General features: G+C 35.2%; 1 protein-coding gene across 2 annotated transcripts in view; it reads right to left on the bottom strand.

The window, feature by feature from the left end:
- The window catches only part of LOC136032734 (DEP domain-containing protein 1B-like), a 93,660-nt gene that overhangs the window by 17,588 nt on the left and 63,460 nt on the right, over positions 1-12,612 (bottom strand). The window lies entirely within an intron of this gene.

Below are 12,612 nucleotides of genomic sequence, written 5' to 3'. Positions count from 1 at the left end.
TAGGATTTCGACTCTTGTTGATAGAAGAGCATCGCCAAGTGCTGAAAACCATGTTGTGACCAAGATGGGCCCAGGATTGCACAAAGCCTCCAACTTACTGGAGGTCCCAGGGACTTCTTGCTGTCCGGTTCTAAGCCGGCTTAAGCGCTTCGGTGTAGACTTGAGAAGATATGTTGGTCCCCATCCTGCACTGGTATCCGGGATCACTGCTTTTCTTGAGGCCAAAATAATTTCAAAGATTTAAAGAACATGAAAATTGGAACTTGGAATGTTACGACGTTAAAAAATGACTATCGCATCGACATTTTGACTGACGAATTCAGACGGTTTGAACTGGATTTATTAGGAGTTTCAGAAACTCATATCCCAGGGGTAGGAAGCATGAAATTAGGTGACATAGAATTTGTTTACTCAGGAAGGAAGGATGGGGTACATAGACAGGGAGTAGGGCTCATGATGAATAAGGAAGCTGCTAAGTCTTGTTTAGGCTGGGAAGGTATTAATAATAGAATACTAATTGCTCATTTTATGACTAAAAAGTTTAGGGTATCAGTTATAGTAGTATATGCCCCCATTGAACCAACTGATGGAGATACTAGTGACTCAGATGAATTTTACTTACAGTTACAGGAGCAAATAGACAGGGTACCAGGTAGAAATATGGTGTTTTTGCTAGGAGATTTTAATGCCCAGGTTGGTAGAAATAGGGATAGATGGTATCCTAGCCTAGGTAATTTTGGTGTAGGAAAAGAAAACAGTAATGGCTATAGGCTTTTGCAATTTTGTAGGTATAACAACCTAGTTATAACCAATACGGTGTTTGGTCACAAAATGGCCCATAAGTTGACATGGTATTCACGTGATGGTAAGACAGCAAACCTTATTGATTATGTTATTGTAAACAGAAGACTAGCAGGATCAATACAAGATACTAGGGTGTATAGGAGTGCCGTTATTGATGTTAAAAGTAAAGATCACCATCTAGTAGTGTCTAAGGTTAATTTAAAGCTGAAATTTCGGAAGAGTAACTCCCTCCCGGGAAGTTATGATGTTGGTAGACTTCAGGATGAAAATTTGAGAAAAAAATTCCAGGAACAGTTGAGTACTAAACTTGAGGGTTTAAAATTTGACAATGTGGAAGATGGATGGAATAATTTCAGAAAAACAATTTGTGAAGTTGCTGATGGTGTCCTATGGAAGAGTGCTAAGACAGCAACTAGGAATATTAGTGAAAAAGCTTTAGGTTTAATAGAGAGTAGAAGGGGTTTGTATAAGAATTATCTGAGCGATAGGTCGTATGAAAACAAAAGGAATGTAAAGAAAGTGGAGAAAGCATTAAAATATGAACTAAGGAGATGTGAAATGGAGGCGATGGATAAAATTGCTGAGGATCTGGAAGATGCGGCTAGACGGCATAATAGTAAAATATTATACTGGCATGTTAATAAATTGAAAGGGAGTAGCCGATCCGGACTAGTCCCAGTTAAAGATAGAAATGGGGTCACAATTAGTGATAAGGAAAAAGTTAAAGAAAGATGGGTGGAACATTTTGAGAATGTGCTAAACCGAGATACAGTTGCAGGAAAAGATATAGATGAAAATGAAAAAGTTTGTGATACCTTGGATGTGAAGGAAGATTTGTTTAGTGAGGAAGAATTAGCGACAGTACTAGAAGGATTAAAAAATAATAAGGCCCCAGGTGCTGATAGTATGATTAATGAGTTCCTTAAATATGGTGGCTCTGAGGTTAGGAATAAGCTACTGAAGATTATGAACATGATTTTTGAAAAAGGGGAAGTACCCAATGATTTTAGGAAAACCTTAATTAAACCACTGTATAAGAAAGGTGACAAGAGTGAATGTCGGAATTATCGAGGCATTAGTCTGGTCTCTGTAGGTAGCAAATTACTGAGTAATATGATACTTTTTAGACTGAGACATGCTGTAGACAAAGTTTTAAGGGAAGAACAATGCGGTTTTAGAAAAGGTAGAGGATGTGTCGACCATGTTTTCACTCTTAGGTTAATAATTGAGAAGTCCCTACGTTGTCAAACACCTTTGGTCCTTAGTTTTATCGATTATGAGCAAGCTTTCGATTCTGTTGATAGAACAGCGTTAACAAAGGTCTTATCTTTATATGGTATACCAGAAAAATACATTAAAGTGATTTGCGCTATGTACGAGAATAATACTGCTGCGGTTAAGGTTGGAAATGAGGTTAGCAACTGGTTTTGTATTAAATCAGGAGTTAAGCAGGGTTGTGTTCTATCCCCCTTTATATGGATCATTTTGATGGACTTCGTCTTAAGGAGCACAGGAAAGGCAATTGGAGACCATGGAATCAAATGGGGAGGAAGAACGCTCCTGGACTTAGATTATGCTGATGATTTAAGCATATTAGATGAAAGTGTGAGCAAAATGAATGAATTTTTAGAGGTTTTACGAGTTCAGGGTGCTAAAATAGGCTTGAAAATTAATGTTAAGAAGACTAAGTCACTAAGGTTAGGAATAAGTGAAGATGAACAGGTGACCTTAGGTAACGAAAAGATTGATCAGGTTGGGAGCTTCAGTTACCTTGGTAGTATTATTAGTAAAGATGGTGGGAGCAGTGAAGATGTTAAAAGTAGAATAGCTAAAGCTCAGGGTGTTTTTTCACAGTTAAAAAAAGTTTGGAAGAATAGAAAGATAAGCCTACAAACCAAGATTAGAATATTGGAAGCTACAGTGATGACAGTGGTCAAATATGGCTCTGAAGCATGGACACTCCGAAAAGCAGATGAAAATTTACTAGATGTTTTCCAGAGAAATTGCCTACGGATTGTTCTGGGTACCCGGCTGACTGACCGTATTTCAAACAGTAGGTTGTACGAAAAGTGTGGTTCAATCCCGCTTTCTGGGGCTATAATGAAAGAAAGGTTGAGATGGCTAGGCCACGTTCTACGGATGAAGGATGACAGATTACCGAAGATTGTCCTTTTGGGCCAACCGTCTGGGGCTACACGGAAAGCAGGTCGTCCTTGTCTGGGTTGGGAGGATGTCATAAATAAGGATTTAAAGGAAATGGGAACTTCCTGGGAGGGTGTAAAGAGGGAGGCTTTAAATAGATTAGGTTGGAGGAGGAGCGTGCGTAGCTGTGTTGGCCTCAGGCGGCTTGGTGCTGCAGTGAGTTATTAGTAGTAGTAGTAGTTCTAGTCAGTGATTATTTAAGATCAGTTTAGGCTTCATTTTTAGACGCAGAATTTTTTTTTTTTTTTTTTTTTTTTGTTCCTCACCCTTTTTCACCCTGCGAATTTAAAATAAGACAAAAGGAAATCGAAAAAGATGATTTCATCTACAAATTCTGAAAGACTTTTGAACGGTGTTATCTATAATGACCTGATTTTACTATAGATTTCCTCCTTTTCCCACAAAAACTCAAATCAAAAAGACTAATTTAGGCTCAAAGGATTCCGACAAAATCCATTAAGGATTTCTTTATTATTTTTAACTTGAAATTATTTCAAGATTTTAGCGCCCATTTCTGTAAAAAATAGAAGTCCGATCGATTTATTTTGGAAACACTTAAATCATTTTTGAAAGAAAATTCTTTTAAAAGTAATTTCATCCTAAAAAAGAAAATTGCATCAATCACAAACGCTCAAAGAAAATGCGGAATTTGTATTTTATGTAGATACAAACTTGAACCTTTCATTTTAGCACCATATTGAATTATTTGGGATGATTTTGATCGAAAATACACCATGTTTGGGAATTTATTCCTACTTTCCCAAAATTAGTTTAAAGCAATTTTTTATGTCAGTGGCGTCATGCTCTAAGCGTAAGGTTTCTCTGTCCTGCTGTAATAAATTTATTTAATTTTAATTATGTTAATTTAATAATTAAATTTAAATTTATTTAAATTTAATTAATTTATTTAATTGTACTTTACACTCTGGAATGCTCTCTATAATATTTAATAAGTTTTTCTCACGTGAATTTTATTAAATTCATTTTATTTTGCGTATATTGGTTTGAAACAAGCACAGAACAATGAAAAAATAGGAAACTCTGTCTTAAATTAACTTGTTGCGTTTGCGGTTCTTTAGGCGTTTTTCCAGAGCATTGTGTATCTGGTTATGACACAGAAAGACAGATAGTTATAAAACTGTGAATTCTCTAAGGAATTCATTTCGGTAAAATTTGAAAAAGTCATTTCGAAGAAAATAATTTTCTTCCATTTCTACTGTAACGAAATGATTATCTCTTAGTGATTGCTATAATAATGGACAATTTCTTGGCATTTAATATTATTTTCTATATTTCTTTAAGAAAATAACTTGTTTTTAACAAAAAGAGTGAGGAAACAGGGGCATTTTCTTAAGAATAAACCGAGAGAAAATTGTAGCATTTTCTGAGAAAGCTCACAAAAGCATAAGATATGTTGGCAATTAGGCCAAAATGCTCATCTTTCAAGCTCGTCTCTATCATAAAAATACCCCTCTCTATCATAAAAATCCTCTTCTCTACAGATTTGAACGGTTGGCACCAAAGGTATTGGCAACTCAAAGGCACTGGCGCTAGTGTGAAAAAAAATCAACGCCATCTAGCATCTGGCGAAATTTGGCATTTTTTAAGCCTAATTAATTAACCATGATTTACCCTCATGAAACCTAGACCTACTAATAATTAGGCCTAATAATATGTACTACGCCTAATTATGTTAATAAGGCAATTAGGCATAATCCTTTGCCATCATAGACAAAATTGGCTAGGCCTTGTATATGTCTTATAAACTGTAGGTTAGCTTACCCTAAACACCCAAAAGCTTGATTTTTAAGAATTACACAGAGACTTTGCCTTTAAGTGATATAAATATACAGATCAGGCCCAAAGAGCATGGGAAAGTAAGAGTTTTCAATACTATTTGGTTAGGCGTTACCAATTATTTAGTTCGACTTTAATTTTTTCTACTTATTTAAGGACATTTTAATTTTTTCACCAGCCACTACGCTGCAGCTAGCGCTAGTAGTTTTCAACTCCTATCTTTCCATGTTAAATCGCTGAAGTTTCCACTCTTATAGTTCCCCATGCTCTTTGGGTTGGCACATTGAGAACCAATATTTTTATTGTTTTCTTTTTTCCAGACTGTTACTGGCAGTACGTTCAGGCGGATACTACCTTGGCTTTTTGAAGAAATAATTAGCTTCAAGAAAACCAACACCAATTTTTTTTTTTTTTAATAATCGTTGTCCAGGGGCACCAGTTCACGAAAATATACATGAAAAAGAAAGGATAGGACTTTTTTCCATTAAGAAAAAAAATATAGGAACTAAAGAAGATATTTTAAAAATTTGGGAGAGGAAACTTTGGTTTTTACCTGTTTTTTATAGGAGTACAAAAAATTGTAATTTCAAAATTTCTCTGCCCCCCCCCCGCCTCCCCTCTCCTTATTTGGCGTCTTTGAGTGTTGATTATCAAATTTCTTTAGTGTGTTTTGTTCAAGCTATGTGATAGATAAATAAAATCTGTGATAGTTCGAATTTCTTCTTTTAAGGTTTGAATGCCCAGCAAAACCTTGCTAATGTCAGTTAGAGTATTGCTTTTTTAATCAGTATTTTGTACAAAGAAGGGTTTCAAATTTCAGCATGTATCTACAAACATAGGCTCAAGAACAGAGTAGGCTCAAGCTCAAGAGCAGACTGAGGCGTAGTCTGCGCGGTGGCGGAGTGCACTTTGACGATAAACAGGGTGTCCCAGAAGTCGCACCATGTAGATTTATATAAAAACAAATATGAATATCAGTGAAAATCAATTTTATTAATCAAAATCACAATAGATGCTCAAATTGTTCACCTTCAGCTTGAATACATGCATCGATTCTCTTTCTCTAATGAGGGTTTCAGTGGTGATTTTTTGGCATTTAGTTATTATTGCATCTTTCAAATCATCAAGAGTGCGTGGACGATTCTGGTAAACTACAGATTTAACTACAGGGGTAGATGTCCCCAAAGGAAATAGTCAAGAGGTGTTAGATTTGGTGATCGGGGTGGCCATTCCACGGGACTTCTTCGCCCAATCCATCTTTCTGGAAAACTTTGATTCAGGTAGTCACGCACACAAATAGCAAAGTGTGGTGGAGCTCCATCTTGCTGAAATAAGAGGTTTCGTCGTCTAATTATAGGAATATTTTCTAGGTATTCAAACAGGAAGGTCTGTAAAAGCTCTAAATAAGTTTCTCCGATGACATTGCTAGTATTGAAAAACCAAGGACCAACGATTTCCTCCTCCCATATTCCAGCCCAGACCATTATCATAGGGTTGGTCTGATGATGACCCTCCTCATGCCAGTTAGGATTTACTTCTGACCAATAGCGCATATTGTGACGGTTTACTTGCCCATTTAAATGAAAAATTGCTTCATCACTAAATAATATTGGAGAATCCAGGTGATTACACACCCATTCACAAAACTCTAATCACCTATCTGTGTCATCGCCATGTATAGCTTGTACAAGATGCACTTTGTACTGGTGAAATTTCTGTGTTTTAAAAATACGATGTACTGATGATTTGCTAATCGTAAGCTCCTGGCTTATTTTCATTACTGATTTCACGGGGCTTCTAGCAAAATTCGTCAAAACCATAGTTGACGTTTTCTCATCAGTTGCACTCTTTCGTCGACCACATATATGGTGCGCGACTTCTGGGACACCCTGAATCACATCGGTCCAGTTAAAAAAAAAACACTCAGTGACAATTTACCCTTCCCCCTGGCATTGTGTGCCCCTAGGCTCGGGCCTATTGGTAAATCCTGGCCAGCTCATCGCAAAGAAAGAATTGCTACTACGAAAGTTTAAATTTAAAATCGACAAAAATCACGGAGAAATGAATCTTGCTTTTTTTTTGAAATGAACCTTGCGCGACTTCTGGGACGAAATAGTCGCTCCCTACTTTCAGTTAAAAACCTTGTTTTTTTTCATTTGATTTCTGAATAGGTTTCGATTTTGGCTTATCCTACATGAATAATTAAAACGAAATTTGCATATAAATTTTACTTTTTTTTTGTCCAAATGGCTTTCTCAAAGTTTTGATCGGGCAATTTTGGGAAAAAGGGGGCGGAGGAGGAGTCTAGTTGCCCTCCATTTTTTTTATACTTAAAAAGGCCACTAGAACTTTTGATTTATTTATGAACGTTTTTATTAGTAATAAATATAAATAACTTACAAATTAACTTACGTAACGAACTTCTATATTCGTATATTTTTATTACGTATATGAGGAGGTTCGCCCCTCGTCAATACCTCGCTCTTTATACTAAAGTTCGAATTTTCTTAGAATGACTCCTGAATCACAAAGACCGGTTTAATTAGAATAAATATCTCTTTGAAATTACTAAAAAATACTCAAGCGTAAAGAGTGAGGTATTGAGGAGGGGGCGAATCCCCTCATATACTTAATTATTTCTGTTTGCTTTAAGTTTTAATGTTGTTCCTTAATTTCAGTTGAAAAAACTCGCTTTTTTAAATTTAATTTCTGAACGTTTTTGAATTGATGCAGGTTTTGACTTTGGCTCACTGTACATGAATAATTAAAACGAAATACGCATATTAATTTTACTTTTTTTGGCTAAATAGCTTCCTCAAAGTTTTGATCGGAAGATTTGGAGAAAAAGCAGCAGGAGAGGGGGCCTAGTTTCCCTTAAAATTTTTTGGATGTTCAAAAAGACCACTAGAACTTCTAATTTTATTTACGAACGTCTTTATTAGTAATAAATATACGTAACTTACAAATTAACTTACATAACGAACTTCTATATTTGTATATTTTTATTACGTATATGAGGGGTTTTTCCCCTCGTCAAATAGTCTCCTACGTATATGAGGGGTTTTCTTCCCCTCGTCAAATAGTTCTTTTGAAATTATTAAAATACTTTAGCGTAAAGAGCGAGGTATTGAGTAGGGAACGAACCCCCTCATAAACGTAATAATTTCTGTTCATTCCTCCACAAAAAGATCTTCTCACGTACCCCCCCCTCCTCCGGGCCCCTGAGCCTGGGGGAGGGGGGTAAAGTAAGCAGCGACATTAAAACTTAAAACAAACATAAATTATTACGTATTTGAAAGGGGCTGTCCCCTCTTCAATGCCCCGCTCTTTACGCTAAAGTTTGACTCTTTCTCACAACTCTACTTTTTAAAACAATAAAACACTAGCTTAAAGAGCGAGGGGTTGAGGAGGGGACAGCCCCTTTCATATACGGAGTGATTTTTGTTCGTTTTAAGTTTTAATGTCGCTCTTTACTTTCAGTATTAAAATAAATCACTATATGCATGATAATGCAAAAGAGCTAACTTCATTTTTCAACGCAGACAAGTGTCCAGGGCTTGTTGGTAAGCCCAAGATTTTCTTTTTGGACAGTATGACAGACGGTCAAAATGATTAACCAATCAACATTGTTCTTCCTGGTCTTCCAACTCCTCGTCGGAAAAGTATTTGTGCAACATTTCCAATCAGTAAAAAGTCGAAGCGTTTTCTTCCAGTTTACTCAGGAGTTCTTCAAAAAAAAAAAAAATACCGGATAACCAAATCTTTTCCAGATCTACCTAGGTTTTGATAGATCTGCCTAGATCTCTCTTTTCCAGATCTGCCAAAAGATCATGGAAAAGAAAAGGTATGGCTCTGAATAACCTGGAAAAGGTCCGGATAACCTATCCGGATGACCGGATAACCTGATCTTTTCCAGATCTGGCGAACGTTTCCATACATATAAAGTAAGAACTGGCTTTAGATTCATAAGAAGCCTTTGCCACGTGATCGAAAAATTATATTAAAAAATTAGCCAGTGATGACCCTGGTTACCCAAGATGTCATGCAAAATAGGCCAAGTACATAGACCCCTGTGTCTTGCTCCACGATTACACGGCACACAAAGGGAAGACGGGAGGGGCGTGCCTTGGGCTTGAACCTTCACAATTTATAGATTTTTTTCATATTTGACATTCTTAAAAGTTTTCTGTTTGATTATAACCCCCTCCTCCTCCATTAAATAAAAGTAGGCTATCCCTAAGTGTCTGTTCATTCTACAATTATTTTTTCTCTATCAAAATTCCACCTTTGGAAAAATTTCTACTTTCTAACTATTAAAGTTTCTTCTTGAAATTTCTAACAAGCTCGGGTGTACATATATATATTTCCGTCAAACGCCCTAATTATAAAAATTCAAACAAAGAGACTAGTGGAAACAAATCTAACTATAAAATAAAATAATCAAACTAAACCCAAATGATACTACTACCAACGTCAAAAAACAAAACCAAAAAAGATTTAATTCAAGATTTCTAAAAGGTACAAGAAGGATTTTACGTTCATTTAGACTTGAGGACTAAAATTTTCGGACTGGATCTCTAGTCGACGTTCTTCTGTGGATGTGTCCCGACTCAACATATTGAAGTGGATTCGGATGGTACCATTGTTAAACCAGCAAATTTTGAAATAAACGTGGCTGTTATTACTAGACCTGATTGAGCATAAAATACCTAGCTTATGCTTCAAATAAAGTTCGCAATTTCATTTAAATCGAGCTTCCATTGTAATAATTTATAGAATTTTGAAAATACCCAAAATTTACATTTAGCGCCTTTTGCGATTCATTAATTAATTTCAATTTGTCCAATTACATTATAAATTTGGCAAATATCTTTTGCGTGACGCCCATGAACACGTACTGTTTATTTTAATGAAAAACACGAAAAATTTACATAACGCATGCGAAAAGCTTCCGGAGCTAGAATTGCATCAGAGAATTTTCTTCATTCTATTTTTGGTATAAGCCTTGAGAACTAACTGGAAAGAATGAAACACGTTAAGAAAAAAATTCTTATAGTGCATTTACACATTGCAGAAATCTGTTCAGATTTAGCAATCCGTGCAGAGATTCCGTCCGTTTTCGTGCGTGAAAAGTTCTCTAGCTTTCCACAACGATTTGGTCTAATCAGGTCGGATTCTTGGCAAGGTTTTTAAAATAATAAAACCATGACTATGGATCATCACAAACTTCATGATCTTAAACATTGGTTCAAGGCTACCCCGGCTTGTATGATACTGCTCACCCAGGCTATAAGAAAACCAAGAAAAATGGTGTCATTTGGCTCTATATTGCTTAACAGCTTTCAGAGGAGGGTCACGTTGATGCATTTATGCATCAACTTGGCCGTAAAACGTAGCGTTTTCGGGACCATCGTTCGAAAAGATAGGGACGGATTCCCGCAACGTGGAAATGAACCATTGTTTTATAATATGCAGAATAATCATAGCACATTTTTCATGCAGCAAGCCTTTATCTCAACTGTTTTTCCAATTTTTCTAATATACTTATCCTTTTTTAGCTTTTCTTCAGTTTTGATCAGACAGAGCAGCAACAGAGCAGCCTGTACAAAATTTGTTTAAGTAAAAAACGTTGAAGATTTCAACGTTTTCAAACGTTGAAACGTTTTCAGCTTTTCTTCAGTTTTGATCAGACAGAGCAGCAACAGAGCAGCCTGTACAAAATTTGTTGGAGTAAAAAAAACGTTGAATTTTTCAACGTTTTCAAGTTTTCAAACATTGAAACGTTTTCAGCTTTTCTTCAGTTTTGATCAGACAGAGCAGCAACAGAGCAGCCTGTACAAAATTTGTTTGAGTAAAAAACGTTGAAGATTTCAACGTTTTCAAACGTTGAAACGTTTTCAGCTTTTCTTCAGTTTTGATTAGACAGAGCAGCAACAGAGCAGCCTGTACAAAATTTGTTGGAGTAAAAAAAAAACGTTGAAGTTTTCAACGTTTTCAAAAGTTTTCAAACGTTGAAACGTTTTCAGCTTTTTTTCAGTTTTGATCAGACAGAGCAGCAACAGAGCAGCCTGTACAAAATTTGTTTGTAAAGGACGTTGAAGTAAATGCAGTGTCATTATACTCAAAGTTCATGAAAAAAGTCTACTTTTTCTGAAGAAATTCTATGACAAAATTGTATGACTAATAAGAGTGATAATGAATATGACTAATAAGAGCGATAATGAAGTGATAATGTTAATACAATTTCTATGAAATTCTATGACAAAAGAAATTCTATGACAAAGAAAAGTATAGTTAGCGCTTTGCTTCCGAAAAAGGGTCAGAATATTGAATTGACAGCATTGCATTTAGACTTTTCGAAATTAAACAAATCTAATTGCAAAAAAACGATATTTTCTTTAAAAAACTGGAAAAAACACTGGAATAAGTGAAGATAGAGGTTAGCTGCATGAAAAATGTGTGCATATTTTAAAGCAAGAATTGTTTTCTTAACACGTTTCCTTCTCTCTAGTTAGTTAGGCTTATACCTTCCTTTCTTCATTTATACCCCATCTATTTCTTGTTCGTATAATGGGAAATAAATACATATGTAAATTTCAGAGGGTTTACCTGGGTATCAAGTATTTTTTTTTTGCATATTAGAGTAAGTTTAGCTCTACTATTTTTAGCGTGTAATTTCAGCTTAGTATAGTGGATTTAAGTCGGTATCAGGTTAATGTCATCAATTTAGAAATAAATAATCATTGGTTACTTATTTTTATGATTTTCGTTGGTATTTTTTGTCTTCATGTTGCCTACGGTAATAATATTTTCCTAACGGATTCAGCTAAAATTAGCATAAGAAAATACATGCAACCAGGGTTCTGCCCAGGATTTTGATTCTTGGGGGAGAGAGGGGTTATTTTTTATAGCAATTAAATAGTCCGAAATTTTGCATTTTGACGCAGTTTTTTTAGTTTAATTTGGTACAATAGGTGACAGAAGTTTGAGGACTTTTTTTAAGTTTTTTTTTCATGGTAAGATAAACAATGCATGTTTGGCTAAATATGGATTTTAGCCAAACATATGGCTAAAATCCATGTTATAGGGTTCATAATAAGGAAAAAAGTTAGTACACCAATAAACAAAGACAAGAGAAAGAAAGAAAGAAACATATATATATATATATATATATATATATATATATATATATATATATATATATATATATATATAGAGAGAGAGAGAGAGAGAGAGAGAGAGAGGAGAGAGAGAGAGAGAGAGAGTGAGGAAGAGAGAAAAAGAAGGAAGAGGAAAAGAAGAAACGTTAAATTTGGCACACATTAAAATTAAAGCAGTCTGCACACAATGAAAACAAGATACAATAAAAAAAAAGCACTTTGAGCCACTTACATACGCGAATACAATATGTGGAGAAATAAACTTTAAACAAAACATAAAAAAGTATACATTTAATTTTGCTTTTCCATTCCACAAATATTCATTGAGTGCAAATTCATACTGGTAGTAAAAAAAATACCAGAAAGAAAGGAGAGGAAGCATGTAGAAACAGAGAGAGAGAAGGAATGAAAAACAGATACGCTTTGTTGTGCAAACACTAATATGATTCAGATACAACTAAAAGAGACTAATTAGCAACCTAAAAACATAAAAAGTTTACAGTTACAGTGTAAATGACTAAGTTCGTTTGACTGATAAATCATTAAGAGATAAAATCTATACCTGGACAAAATAACACGAGTCCTAAAGGAGGAAAAAACTGACCGGATTAAAAAAACAGTATACAAGAAAGATTTTTAACACGTTTAC

This window comes from Artemia franciscana, chromosome 11, assembly GCF_032884065.1.
Source record: "Artemia franciscana chromosome 11, ASM3288406v1, whole genome shotgun sequence".
NCBI lineage: Eukaryota > Metazoa > Arthropoda > Branchiopoda > Anostraca > Artemiidae > Artemia > Artemia franciscana.
The sequence above is the reverse complement of the archived record's forward strand: the minus strand, read 5'-3'. Positions and strand labels throughout refer to the sequence as shown.